The 16,917-nt window shown below is 32.0% G+C and overlaps 1 protein-coding gene across 1 annotated transcript in view; it reads right to left on the bottom strand.

The window, feature by feature from the left end:
* Positions 1–16,663, bottom strand: part of Nachralpha1 (nicotinic acetylcholine receptor alpha1) — a 100,062-nt gene extending 83,399 nt beyond the window's left edge. Inside the window, exon 1 of the mRNA XM_074253349.1 lies at positions 16,596–16,663. The gene's annotated coding sequence lies outside the window, so the exon portion shown is untranslated. The remainder of the gene's footprint in view (positions 1–16,595) is intronic.
* Between the last annotated feature and the right edge of the window lie 254 nt (positions 16,664–16,917).

Here is a 16,917-nt window from a genome sequence, read left to right as displayed (position 1 = left end):
GAAAATTATGCAAAGCTCGGCAACCAGACTGTGTAGCACTTGCTCGGACTCAAGAACTTTAGTACAACATTCATCCGTTCAAATACAGTTTTATTTTAATTAAAAATGTCGTTAATGTTTTTTATTTTTTTTTATTTTTTTAACTTCCCGCTAAGAAAATTGAAAATTTTCAAAAATCGGGAAGTTATTGTTTTTAACCCGTTTTCAGAAAATCGAGTTTTCATCAGATCTTGACGTTTTGAGGTCCTAGGAAGCTTCCCTGACTGTTCCCGCGATTTTGTTTTTATTTTTGTATGTATGAATGTATGTATGTATGTGTGTATGTATGTAAACCTCTCATAACTTTTGAACGGCTTGGCCGATTTGATCGCGGTTAGTGTCATTTGAAAGGGCTTAACCAAACTTAGATTTTGAATACAATTTGGACCGATTCCGACCGGTAGATTTTGAGGAATCTTAAAAAAACTACGAAAAAAAATTCTTTCAAATCAGGTTTTTTTTTAATAACTTTTAAACGGCTTGATCGATCAATTCTAAAAACTAATCAGCTCTTAACATCGAAAAACCACGTTGATCGCCACCAAGCCGGTCAAAATCGGTTGGTTCGTTCGTGAGTTATCGTTGACGAAAAAAATCGAATAAAAGCGTTTTTTTCGAATTACACCGAAACTTCCGGTCTTATCAATTTGTGTTTAAAAATGTATCATAGAATTTGAAAAACTGCGTCGAATGCCGCCAACTGCATGAAAATCAGTTCTTTCATTCAAAAGTTATTGCGGTTTGAAAATTCAAAAAATAGTGTTTTATTAAACTTCTATCCAACTTTTGAGCTCGGATAGCTCAAAACTACATCAAAATTATATTTTTGAGCTCTTCGAGTTCAAAAACGTAATAAGCGCAATTTTGAGCGCTTAATTACGAAAGTAGCGGGAAGTTGCAGGGATGGCCTTCAGAGTCAACCGTATTCCTAATTTTTTTTTTTTTTTTTTTTTTCAAAATTTCGTATTGTATAAAAATTTCTAATTTAGCAAAACTGGGTTTGTAAAAATAGTTTCATTTTGTTGTCGAGGTCTAGTGGAAGCCAGTAAAAGAGTGAAAGCCGAGGCAATACTGTATGAAGTATTCTCTTCCCGGGGCTTTGTGCGTTGCGGAATATTCAAAGGAGGTAAAATGAACTGGTTTGCCACAGTCGAGTATGCAGGATCGATTATCGTACAAGTGCCATCGATTCCATCCACTGTTTACACTTTGATTCTCTCTCTCTCTCTCTCTCAGTAGATTGCTAATATATACTATAGGTGCTTTCCTCACAGAACGTTCCGCTGTAAGCTGGTCGTTTCGATTCCAGCAATAATGCTCCTGTTTGAAATACCTGCGTCGATGGGTATTTAGCTAATCTCGAGGATCAATGTATATAATACCTGATGCTCAGTTATATTGGGCTTTTATGCTGGATCAAATATTACATCAACATCATTCTCAGTGTTGGTCTGGTAATTTTTTCATTTTTTATACGAGGCTCAATAATTCATTGAAATAAAATATTGGTTAATATAAAAATGGGTGCAGAGGACATATATTGGCATCAGGGCAGAGCAGACTGGGCGCAGAATAAGGACAAGGGTGATACAGAAAAGCAGCAGCATCAGAGGAGCAGCTGCAGTAGCAGCAGAATTTTCAGTGGATACCGAGAGTGGTCGTAACATGCCAGAGAACACGTCTAGGTCTTTAGATTGGGGGCCAACTGGGTTCTCTTGGAAAATTGACTGTAATCCCACCGATAAGAGATGAACGCCCACATAAAGTTACCACTGCTACTCGTATTTCCTCGACTCTCGACCTTTCTTTCTTTATTTCAATCTCTATATATTTTCAATCTCTTTCTCTGTCTGTAGCTTCTTTTTTTTCCCTTATTTTCTACCTCAGCTTTTACTATTATTTTATTTATTTTTCTCTCTTTGGTACAGACATTTTGACGATGAATAAAAAGAGTACGTGCCACCAGAGGTCAGCAGATTTTACGGGGAATTATCGGGGGTTGAAATTTTCACGAATCTTTAACTTTAAAACAAATAAATGAATGAATTGTTTAGAGAAATAAAAAAAATTTTAAATAAATGGAGAGAAGTTGAAAAGGGCATTGAGGATGCAATAGAAGAGGTGGAGAATGTGAGGAAGGATTTTTCGACGCGATTTAATCCTTGGTGAATTTCATCCGGGAAATAAATCGCGCAGTAGGCGTGGTGTTGTCTTCCGGACTGCAGAGTGTATGAAAAGAGGGAGTCTAAACGATAGAATAGAAAACAGAAAACAGAGAAAAATAAAAATGCTTGGATTTGGAGGAGGCGAAGGAAACACTGAAGGGAAACCAGGGACGAATGAGAGAGAAAAAGCTAAAGAGAATAGAAACAGTGGGGTTGAAAACCTCCAGCTCCTCGTGGATGAAATGAACAACTAGGTTAATCTGAAACGTCAACTAGAGGGTTGAATAAACGAGAGTAGGCTAGATACACGTAATACACGTAATATACGTAATATACGTAATACATGTATAGCTCAAGTGCAACCGCAAAAAAGGTGGAAAGTTATGCTTACGAGCTGGACTGAGTTAAAGATAAATTTTTTTAAAAATATAAATATTTATATATTCTCTCGTTTAGAGTGCACTAAGTTTTTTTTTTATTATTTTTATTTCAAACATTATTTTAACTCGCTTTTCTCTGTTCAAAGTCCGGAGAGCCTTATATTAAATTTAATTAATTTATTTATTGTCAGCCATAAAATAAATCTTTCTTAAAGTATAATATATCTACAGCAATAATAAAGCTTAGTGGTTATTATTTTTTATTAAAGAAAATTTATAGACGCTATCAAAATATAATGGATCATTTTTTGTTATAATTATAAATATAAAAATAAAATTAATAAGTTTAAAAAGTTTCAACGATAAAGAAGTCTTGATTTATTATTATTAATTAATCAAGATAATTAATTTTTTTATCAAGGTATTTTATAACTTTACTAGCTGTTACCCGCCCGCTTTGCTGGGCATTTATAGAATTGTATTTTTAGTTATAAACTTGAAATTTAATTAGAGTATTGTTTTGACTTTCACAAATTTCAAATTTCATCGAATTAGTATATATTCTTTATCCATGTGATTATTCCAGCTAATATTCATTGTAACTTTCAATGTGCAATCATTATAATATTTGCGTGGCTTTTTTTCAAAAATTAATAATAATTGACACGAAGAAAAAAATTTGAAATGAGAATTTGGAGTCTATTGGAGCTATAGCTTGGAAATTAAAAATTTTTAATGTTAACACCCACCTTCGCAAACCCCTGTGAGATGAGCTATCGTAAAATTTGCCCATAGAATTTTTCTACATCTCCTACATAGAATTCCTACCAAATTTGGAGTCGATAGGAGCAATAGTTTAAAAACGGGAATTTTTCATCATTAACGCCCCCGCAACCCCCCTTGTGGGTGGAATTTTGTAAAATCCGTTCTTAGCTGACCTCTACTCGGCGAAAGGAATATTCCTGCCAAATTTCAAGTCTCTAGATCTTATAGTTCCAGAGATATCGTGATGAGTGACTATATCTATAGAAAGTCTTCTATGTATATATATAGATTTTGATTATTTGTTGCGAATAATTAAACGCCCTAATAAAAGTGTAAATCTCAGTCTTATTTGAAAGTAAATCTGTCTGAAATCTTGAATTTGAACAGCTAAATCAGTTTTTCTGTATTTGAGTAAATCAACGATTTAACGAAATTTATTATCGCGTATAGACGGTAGATTATTTGATTAATTCTCTTGAATCCACTTTCTTGTTATATACTTACTGTGTCTATGTCTATGCCTGTGTTTAAGTAAACCTTAAAGTTAGTGTGTAAGTTGGTAGGACGGTATATAATGTACAAGGCATCTCAAAAAGTCTTTAATTAACGTTGATGCTACAATCTGGTGGATTAAGTTCCGACTAAGTCGAAGGGTTTCTCTGATTACTTATTTCAAACTGAGATACTTAAAAAATGAAAAAAAAAAAAAATAATAAATAAACAAATAAATAAAAAATTCAATTCTTTAAATTATAACTAAAACTTTGAAATTAAATAAATACTTTTTAAATTATAAATTACGATAAAAGATAATTTGATAATACTTTTGGAATACTTTTTAATCGACTATTATTTAACAATTACTAAAAATAAATTTAACGAAATATAAAAATATATTTAGTAATTGAATAAGCATTTTACAGAAGGCTGAGACGAAGATGAAGGTGTGTTAGTCGAGCAAGAGGTTACGTAGCGACCTCGAGCCCCTGGGGCATTTACGCCTGACGGTTGTCGAGCATACACTACTCAGCAAGACGAGGTGAAGCTTGCACTCGTGGTTTGACGGTAGATAAGTCGGTTAGATGGTTGGGTGCCTGATTAGCAGCTACAATGTCAAGTTTTAAGGTGTACGTAGAACCTGGTAACCAGTGAGTAGGTATATATGATGCTCTCTCTCTCTCTCTCTCTCTCTCTCTCTATACTTGGCAAGTCCACTCTCATCTACAGCAGACTTCCGTATGCCTGCGCTTGCCTTTATCCGAACCCGCAGGGTGCATAGTTTTACAAACATTCCAGCTTCACTGAGAAAACCGTTAGTAACCCGCGGGGTGTGCTAGTGTTTTGAAATTAAAATTACCCTGGAAGCTTGCTAAGTAACTAAAAGTCGTCCCAGCTGGAAGCTAGAATATGTCGACTTATTAAGACTTTTTATTCTTCATTATTCACTCTTGATTATTTTACATTTTATTCATATTCATTTTATTGTATCAATATTATTATTATTATTATTATTATTATTTAATGTATGAAATTAATAAATTATTTTATTTTATTTCATTAAATTCAGAATCCCGCGGATGAAAAATTTTTATAATGATTTACATTATTTATCACATCAAACTCCCTCGACATAATATATAATTACACGAGTAATTTTAAATTATATTTCTGTAGCTTTATTCAGAGAAAAAAACATAAACAAGAAATAAAATGTTTAATTAGAATAAAAAATTAAAAAATAAATCAAATCAACTATTAGAGGAGGGTGGCTTAAAGCGGGTAAGCTAACGAAGAAGGCCTAGAAGTTTTAGTTTTTCTTCGACTTACTAACCAATATTATTCTATCCGACATAGTAGTGATCGAACTTCAATATTAGATAGGAATATTGTCTTAGTTTGGGCCTGAGAATTTTTTGTCAATAAAAAATAAAAACTTTTTAAAAACTCGCTTTGCCCTACCCCTTAGCCCAAAGCGAATAAGCACTACAAATAGATGAATCTAATGATAAAACTAATTTTGATAATAAAATTGTGTATTTAGCTAACATAAAAAAAAGATTTTTAGGCATTAAAATCATTCAAATAATGATCTTATTTTTATTGCATTAATTTTAAGCAAAATAAGCATTTTTTTATTGAAATTGATAATAAGTTTTCAATCAAGAATGTATTTCCGCTTTTTTTTATATTTATGTATTATTTGATAATATTGTATGACAAAATAAATATAGAATTGGATCGGAACAGCGCAAGTAGGTACCCACCTTGCCCAACCCGCTTTGCCCCAGTACACGTTTTTTTTGCTAAACAATTATAAAATCAAAAATACAAAAGGAACCGTCCGAACTTGTATCGTCCTTTAGAGTTAAATGGTACCAAATAATATAGTTTCATTAATATTATCACAAGTGTAATAGTACTCGAATCATCTGATGACACATTCCATTCGTAATTTTAAAAAATTTAACAATTACTTTATTTTGTATTTTATTACTTTCTGTCAAAATTCGAACACCCTATCAGAACTTTCAAATACTCAGGAGTGTTCTCATGATCACTACAAATGCATACTTTGACATTCGCACTCAATGTCACAATAAAACAGCACCTACCCGCTTCAGGCTATCTTTCCCTATTCACTCATAGAATAACATAAGGACGTTCCAAGAAAAAAACTGTTTCCTTCAAATTTTTTGAAATTTTGATTACTTATACTCATAAGTATCCTCTATACGCAGGAATTTTTCTAAATAGTCCTTGCAGCATTAAATTTTGAAATATTAGCATTTAAAATTTGTATATTTTACAGACAAACCCTATGCTGACCGACGTTCAAGCGAATGTTTTATTAAACATCAATCGTACTTTTCTTAGCATTGTTTTAAAAACTGAGAATCATTAATTGAAGATATATCAAGTATTTTTTATCAAAAATAACACAAACGAGCGGTATTGATTTTTTTATAAAAAATGTTTGAAGTTAGTGACTCTCGATATTTTACGTGAGTGGAAGTAAGTGAGCGATAGTCTATAAAGAGAGGCAGCTGTTGTGCGTGAGAAAGAAACCAATAGCCATAACCATTAACCTATTGGTGTCTTTTTTTTTGTCTATGAACGTCCTTAATGAGCCAAAAAAATGATAAAAATAACAATTACTGAAAATACAAGGAAACAATAACATAATGTTAAATCAACTCGCATTTATCACGTGTTAAATCTCTGGTAATTTGTCTCCTAACATTCCAACAATCCCAAAAGCAACTATTTCGTCCTGATACAATTAAAAAGTTTAGCTTCGAGAGACAATCCACAGATGGTATATTCAAGAGTTGTTGCTTAGTCGCCGTTTATTTCAACGGTTTCTGCCTCGTATATAGCAAAGTGGGTAAAGTCCCGGCGAAAACTCCTGTGTCATGACATTTTCGCCGAGTAGAGGCCATGAGTCGATATAGTTTATGCCAGTTGCTTTAATTCATCAAAAGTTTAAAGAATAAAATAAATAATAATTATAAAAATTTTAATAATTACTTAAATTTGACTAACTTTTACGTAAAAGCACTCCAGAGACACATCTGTATTTTATAAGTAAGCAAATGTCAGAGAATTAAGTGATTTGTGTTTAGTTGTTTACCACAAGTGTCTTCCCAATCCCGTAAATAAATTATTAAGCCCACAACCCCGGTGGGTAATAATGTCGTGCTCAAGCACTTGGCATCCAGAACACTGGGACCAGAACCACAACCCAAACTACTGCTCGAACGGCCAAAGTGGAAACTAAATCGCAAATATAACTGAGTGAGTGAAGGCAAAATAAGTGTACGTACAATATAATATAAATAGGAAAAGTGTGAGAAGAAAGTTGGAGGTTTTACAAACGTTGGCATATTTACGAGGACATTCACTTCTCTTTCCGACCCATAATAACTTAACTTATTTTATATTTTCTCCTTATATATTCATGATAATTTAGATAAACTTCACAAATAAACGTGTTACTTTATTTCAATGTGAAGATTTATTTAAATTATTATATTAAAATTACTAGCTGTTACCCGCCTGCTTCGCTGGGCATTTTATAGAATTTTATTTTTAGATATAAACTTGAAATTTAATTATAGTATTGTTTTGACTTTCATAAATTTCAAATTTCATCGAATTAGCATATACCTTTTATCCGTGTAATTATTCCAGTTAATATTAATTGTAACTTTCAATGTGTAATCATTATAATATTTGCGTGGCTTTTTGTCAAAAATGAATAATAATCGACACGAAGAAAAAAATTTTAAATGAAAATTTGGAGTCTATAGGAGCTATAGCTTGAAAATTAAAAATTTTTAATGGTAACACCCACCTTCGCAAACTCCTGTGAGATGAGCTATCGTAAAATTTGCCCATAGAATTTTTCCACATCTCTTACAGAAGATTCCTACCAAATTTGGAGTCGATAGGAGCTATAGTTTAAAAACGGAAATTTTTCATCATTGACGCCCCCGCAACCCCCCTTGTGGGTGGAATTTTGTAAAATCCGTTCTTAGCTGACCTCTACTCGGCGAAAGGAATATTCCTGCCAAATTTCAAGTCTCTAGGTCTTATAGTTCCAGAGATACCGTGATAAGTGACTATATCTATAAAAAGTCTCCGATATATATCTATATCTATATATATATATATATATATATATATATATATATATATATATATATATATATATATATATATATATATATATATATATATATATATAGATTATGATTGAAGAGTTGTTTGAATGATAATGAGTTTAACACTATTCACAGTGATTTATTAAAAACAATTGAGTTTTAATTTTTAGACAAGAGTCATTGAAAATTTAATTTTAAAGTCGGTCATTATAAGTTGAGTAAGACTTTAAACAATAATGATTGTATAACTAGGATTAAATAAAATGTGTTGGTGATATGAAAAGAGAGAAAATAATTGTTAACGGCGTGGATCGATTGAGTTTTCACGCCCGACCAACTGGATGATCTCCAATAATTTTGGGATCGCGTAATAGCCGAATAATTACCGGTTAATTGCTAATGAGCTTTAGTCATCACACAGTCGTCACTGGAGAGACCACCAACGGGCTCATCGAAACACGATAGAGATAGACAGGCAGATTCATACCTCATTCCATATAAATTCAAAACCCAACTCGATGATAGTTATCATCCACAACATCAACACTGTCATTATCTCATTCCCTGCTTGATGAGGAATCATATTCAATAATATTTTTGATTACATGCGGTTTATGATTTAATGTTATCATGTAATCGAGGGGCTTATTTTCCTTCACAATCTAAATATTTGACAATCACAACAGATTACGTCCAATAACTAATTATTACCTTTCCTCTATATTTCCAATTATTAATTATTGTCACTAATAAAAGTTCAGATTTAATAAAAGCCTTCAATTTTTTATATAAATTATAAAAAATCCCAGAGAATTTTTATGTGAAATTGTTTCGTTTTAGGACTGAAAGCTGGCCCTTAAGTCAAGCAATTTAGCACTGCCGAATGGTCTCGAATTTCAGGGGCAATTTTTCTCCAGAGTTTACTTTTTATTTTCACTGAGCTTAAGAGTCTTATCTTACAAAATAAATCAACTAAGCTTTCCTATTTATACAAACTATTTTAGAGGAAAAAAAAATCTTGAGCTCAAGAGCTACTGCTGAAATAAAACCAAAAACTGAATATCAAAAATATAATAACTAATAACATGACATTTTGTTGACGTCAAGTTATACGATTTAAGCTTGATAAATTTATTCACGGAAATACGCTTAAATTTAAAAACTCTGAAACTAAAGAGAACTATGAATTTCAGGAACTGCAATTTAAACTCGCACAAATAACGACTAACATTTATTAAAAATCCAAAAGAAAACTCGATTTGTTTTTTCCACAATTTAGCTCCATTTAAAAGTTTTAAACTTCTCTAAATTATAAAACAATGGTAGACAACCTATAAAACATTACTAATCCATCAAGAATAATGTATGCTGTCGCTTTAAAAATATTTTTCGAAAGTAAATTTCTCTCGAGAGAGAAATATAATAAAAAAATATGAATTTACTGTAAAGTTTAGTTGTGTGCCCAATATTTTTGAGAAATTGAATAGTCTAGGAGGAATTGAGTAATAAGCTCTTGCTACAACTACTACCGACACCAAGAGAGAACAAAAAGTAAAGTTGAGAACACGTGAATTAACTCCCCTGAGCATAACCGACGACTGCGTGGGTGGAATGGCTGTGGGACGGATGAAAGAGGCTAAAAGTTAGTAAAGCTCAAAGCTCCTGATTAATATAACGTACCATTTGTATACAGTGTGTGTAGTGTTGAACTAGTAGTACCGAGGTATGTTTATATTAGCTAGTCCACTAATTAGTGAGACATTTATTAATTAACGCGCGATACGGCTGGAAAAAAATACCAGTTCACTCATCTCAATATTTCATAGGTCACGTTGAATATTTTTTGCGTTAGAATTTTTATTTTTTTATTAATTAATTTTTATCTCGACTTTTTTTAATTATTATTTAGGTCTGATAAGGTTATGAACGCAGTAGATGTTGGTGTAGTTGTTGTTGTTTAAGACTGGTCTAGATGGCTAAAGAATTGAAATATAAAACGAGTAAAAGTAAAGAAAAAATGACTAGACGATGAGGGTGTGTTTGAGAGGGTGCTGATCTCGATGGAAACGGAGGTAAAGTTGGAGTTAAAGTTAGAGATGGAGATGGAAAAAGAAGAATAAGACTGGGTGAAAGGGCTGAAGGGAAAGAAATCTAAAGAGACACGCTCATTGTTACGACGTGACCGAGATATAAACGGGTCGTTAATTAACGAGACGATGCGCGAAACTTTTTATATTTTTTGTTAGTTTTACTTTTTATACCATCATTTTATGTGGATAATATTGCTATAAAATACCTGACGGTGACCTTGTGAAAGATGCTTCAATAAATATTGAATATTATTTAATTAGCATATGTAACAGTATTGCAGAGAGTTTATTGGTCAGAATTTTTCTATATCAGCTTAGATATTTAATTAAAAGTTTTGCCTGGCGTATTTTAGGAGAAAAAATATTTCCGAGGGTTTTAATTCAATATTTTTTCGACATATTTACTTAATTAACTAAATTAATAGACCTCAAGCTTAAATTAGTTACCAAACTATTTTTTTTAGGTTTTTATTCAAAGCTTTAATGAGTCTTGAATGTAATAATTATTACCTGGAAGTGTTTTTTTTTTTTATTTTAACTTTTAAGCAAGAAAAGACTTTAATGAAGAGAAAAAAGTAGGTCGAGCTAGAAGAAATGATAATGTTAAAACAGAATTAACGAGATTCAGAAAATTATATACTCTTTAATGGTAGTGAAGAGTAATTCAAATAACCAGACATTTATATTATACTGGATTATACTACATGAAGGGATTCGCCAAGTAAATGTGCCATTAACTTTTATATTTATCTCTTTTTCTCTGAAGATCTGACGGTCTGAGAATCCGGTATCAGCAGGACCAGAGCATGAACTGAGAATCCAATGGCTTTTGAGCTCACTGTCAAAGTTACCCAGCGGTATGATGTGCACAACTTGTGGAAACAGAACGCTTTAAATTTTGTCTGCGGGTATGCATAGACAACTCTCGAAACACCGTCTGGATGGTTTGTATTACTCTAGATCTTGTTCTCTCTCTCTCTCTCTCTAAAATACTTGATATACGCCCTCATTTACCAGCAACTTGAGCTATCGCTAGTTTACCCGAAGGAATAGAAGGAATAGGAATATAAATAGCAGAACCGGAGACAGAGCCAGAAGCTGAGGCATTATAAGCACCAGAAGCTTGTAAACTGAAATTCTAAGCAACCAAGTTGAGTTCAAAATCACTTTTACCAGCTAAAACTATATCATGCACATAACCCTTGATGAGCTTCTATGTGCATATATTCACATTATAAACATACATTCACGTCTTATGAGAATTTCCAACCGTAAACTCCTATCCTTCCTTTGACATTCAAGCAACTGTTTACGTTAATAAACCTGGCTATTAAATTCAAATTTAATACACAAGAGATGAGATTTTTTTTTTAATATATTTCAACTTCATCGACTTTTTATGTTTGCAAAATGAACGAATGAGGTAGTTCTCAAGAGAGCGTGACTTTTGGACCATTCAACATTTTGCATGAAATTTACAGTGAGCTGTATTCACCAGTGACGGTACTAGTCGTCATGGTCTACTTGAACTACGCTAGGTGATTGTAGATTGTAGCTTGCAGTGTATAGTAAGTACTAGTACCAGTAGTAGTAGTAGTATACGCGCTTGTGCGGTCAGCCGCAAATTATCGTTTGGAACACGCACCGCTGATCCCAAAGGAGTCCTAGCTCACTCGTCTTCTTCATCTCCTCTGATCCTTCCTATCTCTCTATTTCCTTGTATCACGTCATTTCATTGTTAATTTATTGTTTTTTTTTTTTTTTTTATTAATTATTTCCTCACCATAAATAATTTATAAATTATTTACAGCTTACAACTGATTGAAATAATTTTTATTACACGGCGAAAAAAACGTAGGGATTTTTCCTATTTTTCCAATGTTAACATAGTAATTTTTCCAATGGTAAAATAGGAATTTTTTCTTTATTGAAATGATAGAAATATCCATGTGACATAGGAGAAATTCATTTATGACATAAAAAAAATTTTTTATTTCAGTTGAAAAAAAATAGAAATAAAAAAAACACCATTCTGAAATTTTCAGGATATTTGTAGAAAACGCCAAAGTTTCACATGACAGAAAGAAAAAAGAAATTAAAAATGTTTATCATCGAGAAATTCGGAGTTCTTCGGAAAATCTAAAAAATAACCATGAAGATGGGTTCGAATAATTGTTTTCTATTTTTTCCCAAAAAGAACATTTAATAAAAAAAATTTTGAAAAAAAAAACGTCCCGATAAATCAATTTTTAAAAAAGTTATAGCAATTTAAGCCTCATCGTCCATAATCTGCTGGATTTTTAATTTTTTCGGAATGTAAAGCAAAATATGAAAAAAATTCCTCGAATTTTTTTATCACAAACCGACTGTATATCACTGTTTTACTTTTAAATTATCTGAAATTGCTCGAATGAGAAAATTGTTATATAAATTTGTAATTATTAAATTAAGTTACAAAAATTTTAGTGATAAATGAATTTTCCCTATGTCACATGGATATTTTTATCATGTTAATGAAAAAAAAATTCCCATGTTAATATTGGAAAAATCCTTATTTTTTTTTCGCCGTGTAGTTAAAGGTTGATTCAGTCAGACTCAATAATTAAATATTTCAAAAGAATTGATTTTTATTGGAAATTAATTTTTTTGAATCGTAAAAATTTAAGAGTTACAATTATCAAGGTGAAATGTCTAGACAGTTGAATTAATAACAGAAAAATTAAAAAAAAAAAAAAAATATTCAATTTCGATTATCTGATATAATTTATAGAAAAAACCTGTCAAGTAACCTCATTATTATTATTTTGAAAAAAATTATGACGACTTAACTGGTCTCTGATTATTTTTTTTTAATTATTGTGAGATAAAAAAAAAATAAAACAGCAAAATTTTTATTAAAGTTAAACTCTAACATAAATTATTTTAATTGATATTAAAGAATTGAAACTTTATATATAAAATAAACGTTGTTATTATTAATAAAAAGATTAAAGTCTAAATAGGGTTCATAAATGTGTGAAGGTAAAGACTCTTGTGATCGATCGCGCACTTAAAGCGACTGCAGCAGTAGTTATCGGTCAAGTTGTTAGGATGACTCCTGACTTGGATTCTTTTATCTTTACGAAGTAGTCGACGATTTACTTTAAAACTCTAATAAATCACGTCCAAAATAAACTTCATAAAAAAATGAAAAATTGATTAAATAATTACCAAAGTTAATATTTTGTAAATTTGGTGTAAAAAAAATAAAACAAAAAAAACACTAACAATGCTAATGATAATAGTAATAATAATAACAATAACAATAATAATAAAGGATAATATTCTCTATCACTCTAATGGTATGCTCGAGGGGACGAGATGCTGGAGATGCGGCCGCGTCGCTTAAATATACACGGCGATGGAGATGAATATCATGAATATGATGAATAGAATTTTGGTGTTAATTCCAAGCTTATCCAGGAAACGCCCGTTATGTCGTCGCTCCTCTCTTATTATTTTTCCTTTTTTTTTTTTTTTTTTTCCTCCTACTCATACTTCTGGTCCTTCTCCGGTGGTTACCAGTGTCCTTGTTTCTCAGGACTGGATGCTCCTTCGGATCCTTTATACTCTCCAGACACTCCTCACTCTCTTTGTTTAAATACTAGTGAGATAGTTGTAGTTGAAGGCCTTATACCTCGTACTGTGTGCCTTGTGGTTTATCCCAATTACCAATTGGTCAACTTTAATTGTGTTGTGAGACTCAAATAACTTCAAGCGTACTTTTAATTATTCAAAACAATAATAATAAAAAAGTTTGTAAAATCCAAAAGTGCACGCCTCATAATCTCATTTTTCACAATAAAATAAAATATAAAAAGCAATATAATAAAAAACAGAAAATTCTGATATGGTTTAGTCGCGCCAAAACTCTAAGGCAAAAAAAAAATACCATAATAAAATGTATAGATAGATATAGAAAAAAATCCACAGTTATATATTAGTTTTTTATAAATAATAATTTAACGACATTTATAAATTTAATAAAATAAAAAATTATTTAGGTACGATCATTTTTTCGATCAATTTCCCTGCCACATACACCCATCCATACACGGACGTCCAGAAAAGATTATATTTAATGTTATTATTTACTTTGTTAAACAAAAAAATTGTTATCTATATATATATAGGAGACTTTCTATATATATAGTCACTCATCACGGTATCTCTGGAACTATAAGACCTAGAGACTTGAAATTTGGCAGGAATATTCCTTTCGCCGAGTAGAGGTCAGCTAAGAACGGATTTTACAAAATTCCACCCACAAGGGGGGTTGCGGGGGCGTTAATGATGAAAAATTCCCGTTTTTAAACTATAGCTCCTATTGACTCCAAATTTGGTAGGAATCCTCTGTAGGAGATGTAGAAAAATTCTATGGGCAAATTTTACGATAGCTCATCTCACAGGGGTTTGCGAAGGTGGGTGTTAACATTAAAAATTTTTAATTTCCAAGCTATAGTATATATATAGTAGTGCTATATATATAGCTCCTATAGGCTCCAAATTCTCATTTCAAATTTTTTTCATCGTGTCAATTGTTAATCATTTTTAAAAAAAAGGCCACGCAAACATTATAGTGATTACACATTGAATGTTACAATGAATATTAGCTGGAATAATTAAATGGATAAAAGGTATATGCTAATTCGATGAAATTTAGAATTTGTGAAAGTCAAAACAATACTCTAATTAAATTTCAAGTTTAGATCTAAAAATACAATTCTATAAAATGCCCAGCAAAGCGGGCGGGTAACAGCTAGTTGAAATATATTTTGTGTGCTTGACAAATTATTTTACTTGATATAAGTGTACTCATATTAACCTGTATGTGCGATATAGATAACAAAAAATCAATTTTAATTTCGAGAAAACTGCTTTTTTTGAAATGTCGAGAGTAGAGCACAACCTCAACGCTTCGCTTATGAGGTGTGCAAAAAAATCTTATTCAATTCAAAGCTTCCGCTTGACATAGGACAGTAATTTAAAAATTTTTGAGGATACAAATCACTTTTGTCTGACCGAAAGTATCTAGTATCCGTTTTTTAGGGTAAGGTTTTGTCATTTTAGGTTGAAGGACAATTACTCAACAACGTCGACAACTATCTTTCTCTCTCTCTCTCTCTCTCTACACACACATTTACTAAATTCTACTGGCATCATCGACCCTCTGGGGTGTATCCCAGACAATACACCCGATACACACACAGAGACACAAACACATCTGGTGGACACATCAAACATATCCGAAACTGCTATCTAACACAGTGTTTCATTTTGGAGATGTTATACAGCACCCACAGACATTAATGACTATGATGATGATTATTATGATGATGGTGATAGGGCTCGGATAGGAACTGGTGTCTAGGCAAGTCGGAAACACTCCCAGTAAGTACAAAACACTTAAACTCCAAGTAGTGCTATATTATACGTTATATCATACTAGTCTATAGTATACTTTTACTTAGACCATCCTGCTGCTTGTAGACTCTAACAAGCGTCGTGTAAATTACGCTAAGGAAGTTTTATCAGCCTCTCACGTTTCATTAATAAATTTTTATTTTATTCTATTAATTTAAAAACTTTTTCCGGCTAATTTCATTCATTGTTTGTCATTGTCGAATTTTAAAATAATTTACTGTCGTAAAATAATAATTAATTATTGATGCAATTACAATAAATAATAAAAATAATATAATAGGATTATTCAGTTTTCCAGTGAAGCATCTATAATTAAACCAATGCATTAGAATTCGAATGTGCTCCATACAACAGACAGGGCAACTGCCGACTGGCACTGGTGCTGCAAGTGACTGCACTAGGGTGTGTGCACCCTCGCAGTGGTACGATCGATACACGAAGAAGGGAATACAATTTCCAAGCGGATTCGCGCTACGTTCTCCCTTCTCTACACCATCATCTATGTGTATCTTTATCTTTCTCTATCTCGCTCTGTTCTATTCTATTCGGCTCTCTTCTCCACTTCGGCACTCAATTCTACTCTTTGTGTTCTCATGTGCGCCCCAAGTGTAAGTGTAAGTGCCAGAATAACCAACGAAAAAATAAAACGTTTAAAAAAAAAAAATTAAAAAATTAAAAAAAAAAGTCAAAAGAACATCGACGTATAAAGATAAAAATAAGAAATAAGAGTATGATTCGAAGCTTCAAAACGGCTTTTCGAGGGTTTTATCCATTGTCTCATGGGTAAACGGTAAAAAGGTTTTGGGTGTGTCATATAATTTATCCAGCTAAATATTTCTTTTTCTCAAAGAGTATCTCGAGACTCGTATACATTTAAATACACACTGAATTTTTATCAAATAAAATATTATTTATTTTTTATCCAATTGCTCGGCTGTATTCATCTCTAATATTTTATTACCGCTGATTCTTTAATAAAAAAATAATTATACGTAATAGCAATAATGACAGTAATAATAAAGAACTCACGTTGCGTTGCCGGCGGGTGGGCACATTGCCCAGGGGCGTCGATGAGAAAGGACGGACGAGCTACCGGACACCGGATCGCAAATATATGTGATGATAAACGATATGCGACGACGACGACGACGACGACAACAACGACGACGTCGACGACGACGATAAGGATAAGCTGTTGGTATTTATTATTGGTGTAAGTCTGAGAGACTCACTACCGGCTTCCGTTTCGCACTCACCATCGTAAACGGTACCAATCCTCAGTCTTTTACACTTTGAGCAGGTTAAAAAAAACATTCCAGCGTTTTTTAACTATTTATCGTTACTTTTATTG

The sequence above is a fragment of the Cotesia typhae genome, unplaced genomic scaffold (assembly GCF_013202065.1).
Source record: "Cotesia typhae breed Kobodo isofemale line unplaced genomic scaffold, CoteBio_Ctyphae scaffold_13, whole genome shotgun sequence".
In the NCBI taxonomy this organism is placed as follows: Eukaryota; Metazoa; Arthropoda; class Insecta; order Hymenoptera; family Braconidae; genus Cotesia; species Cotesia typhae.
The sequence above is the reverse complement of the archived record's forward strand: the minus strand, read 5'-3'. Positions and strand labels throughout refer to the sequence as shown.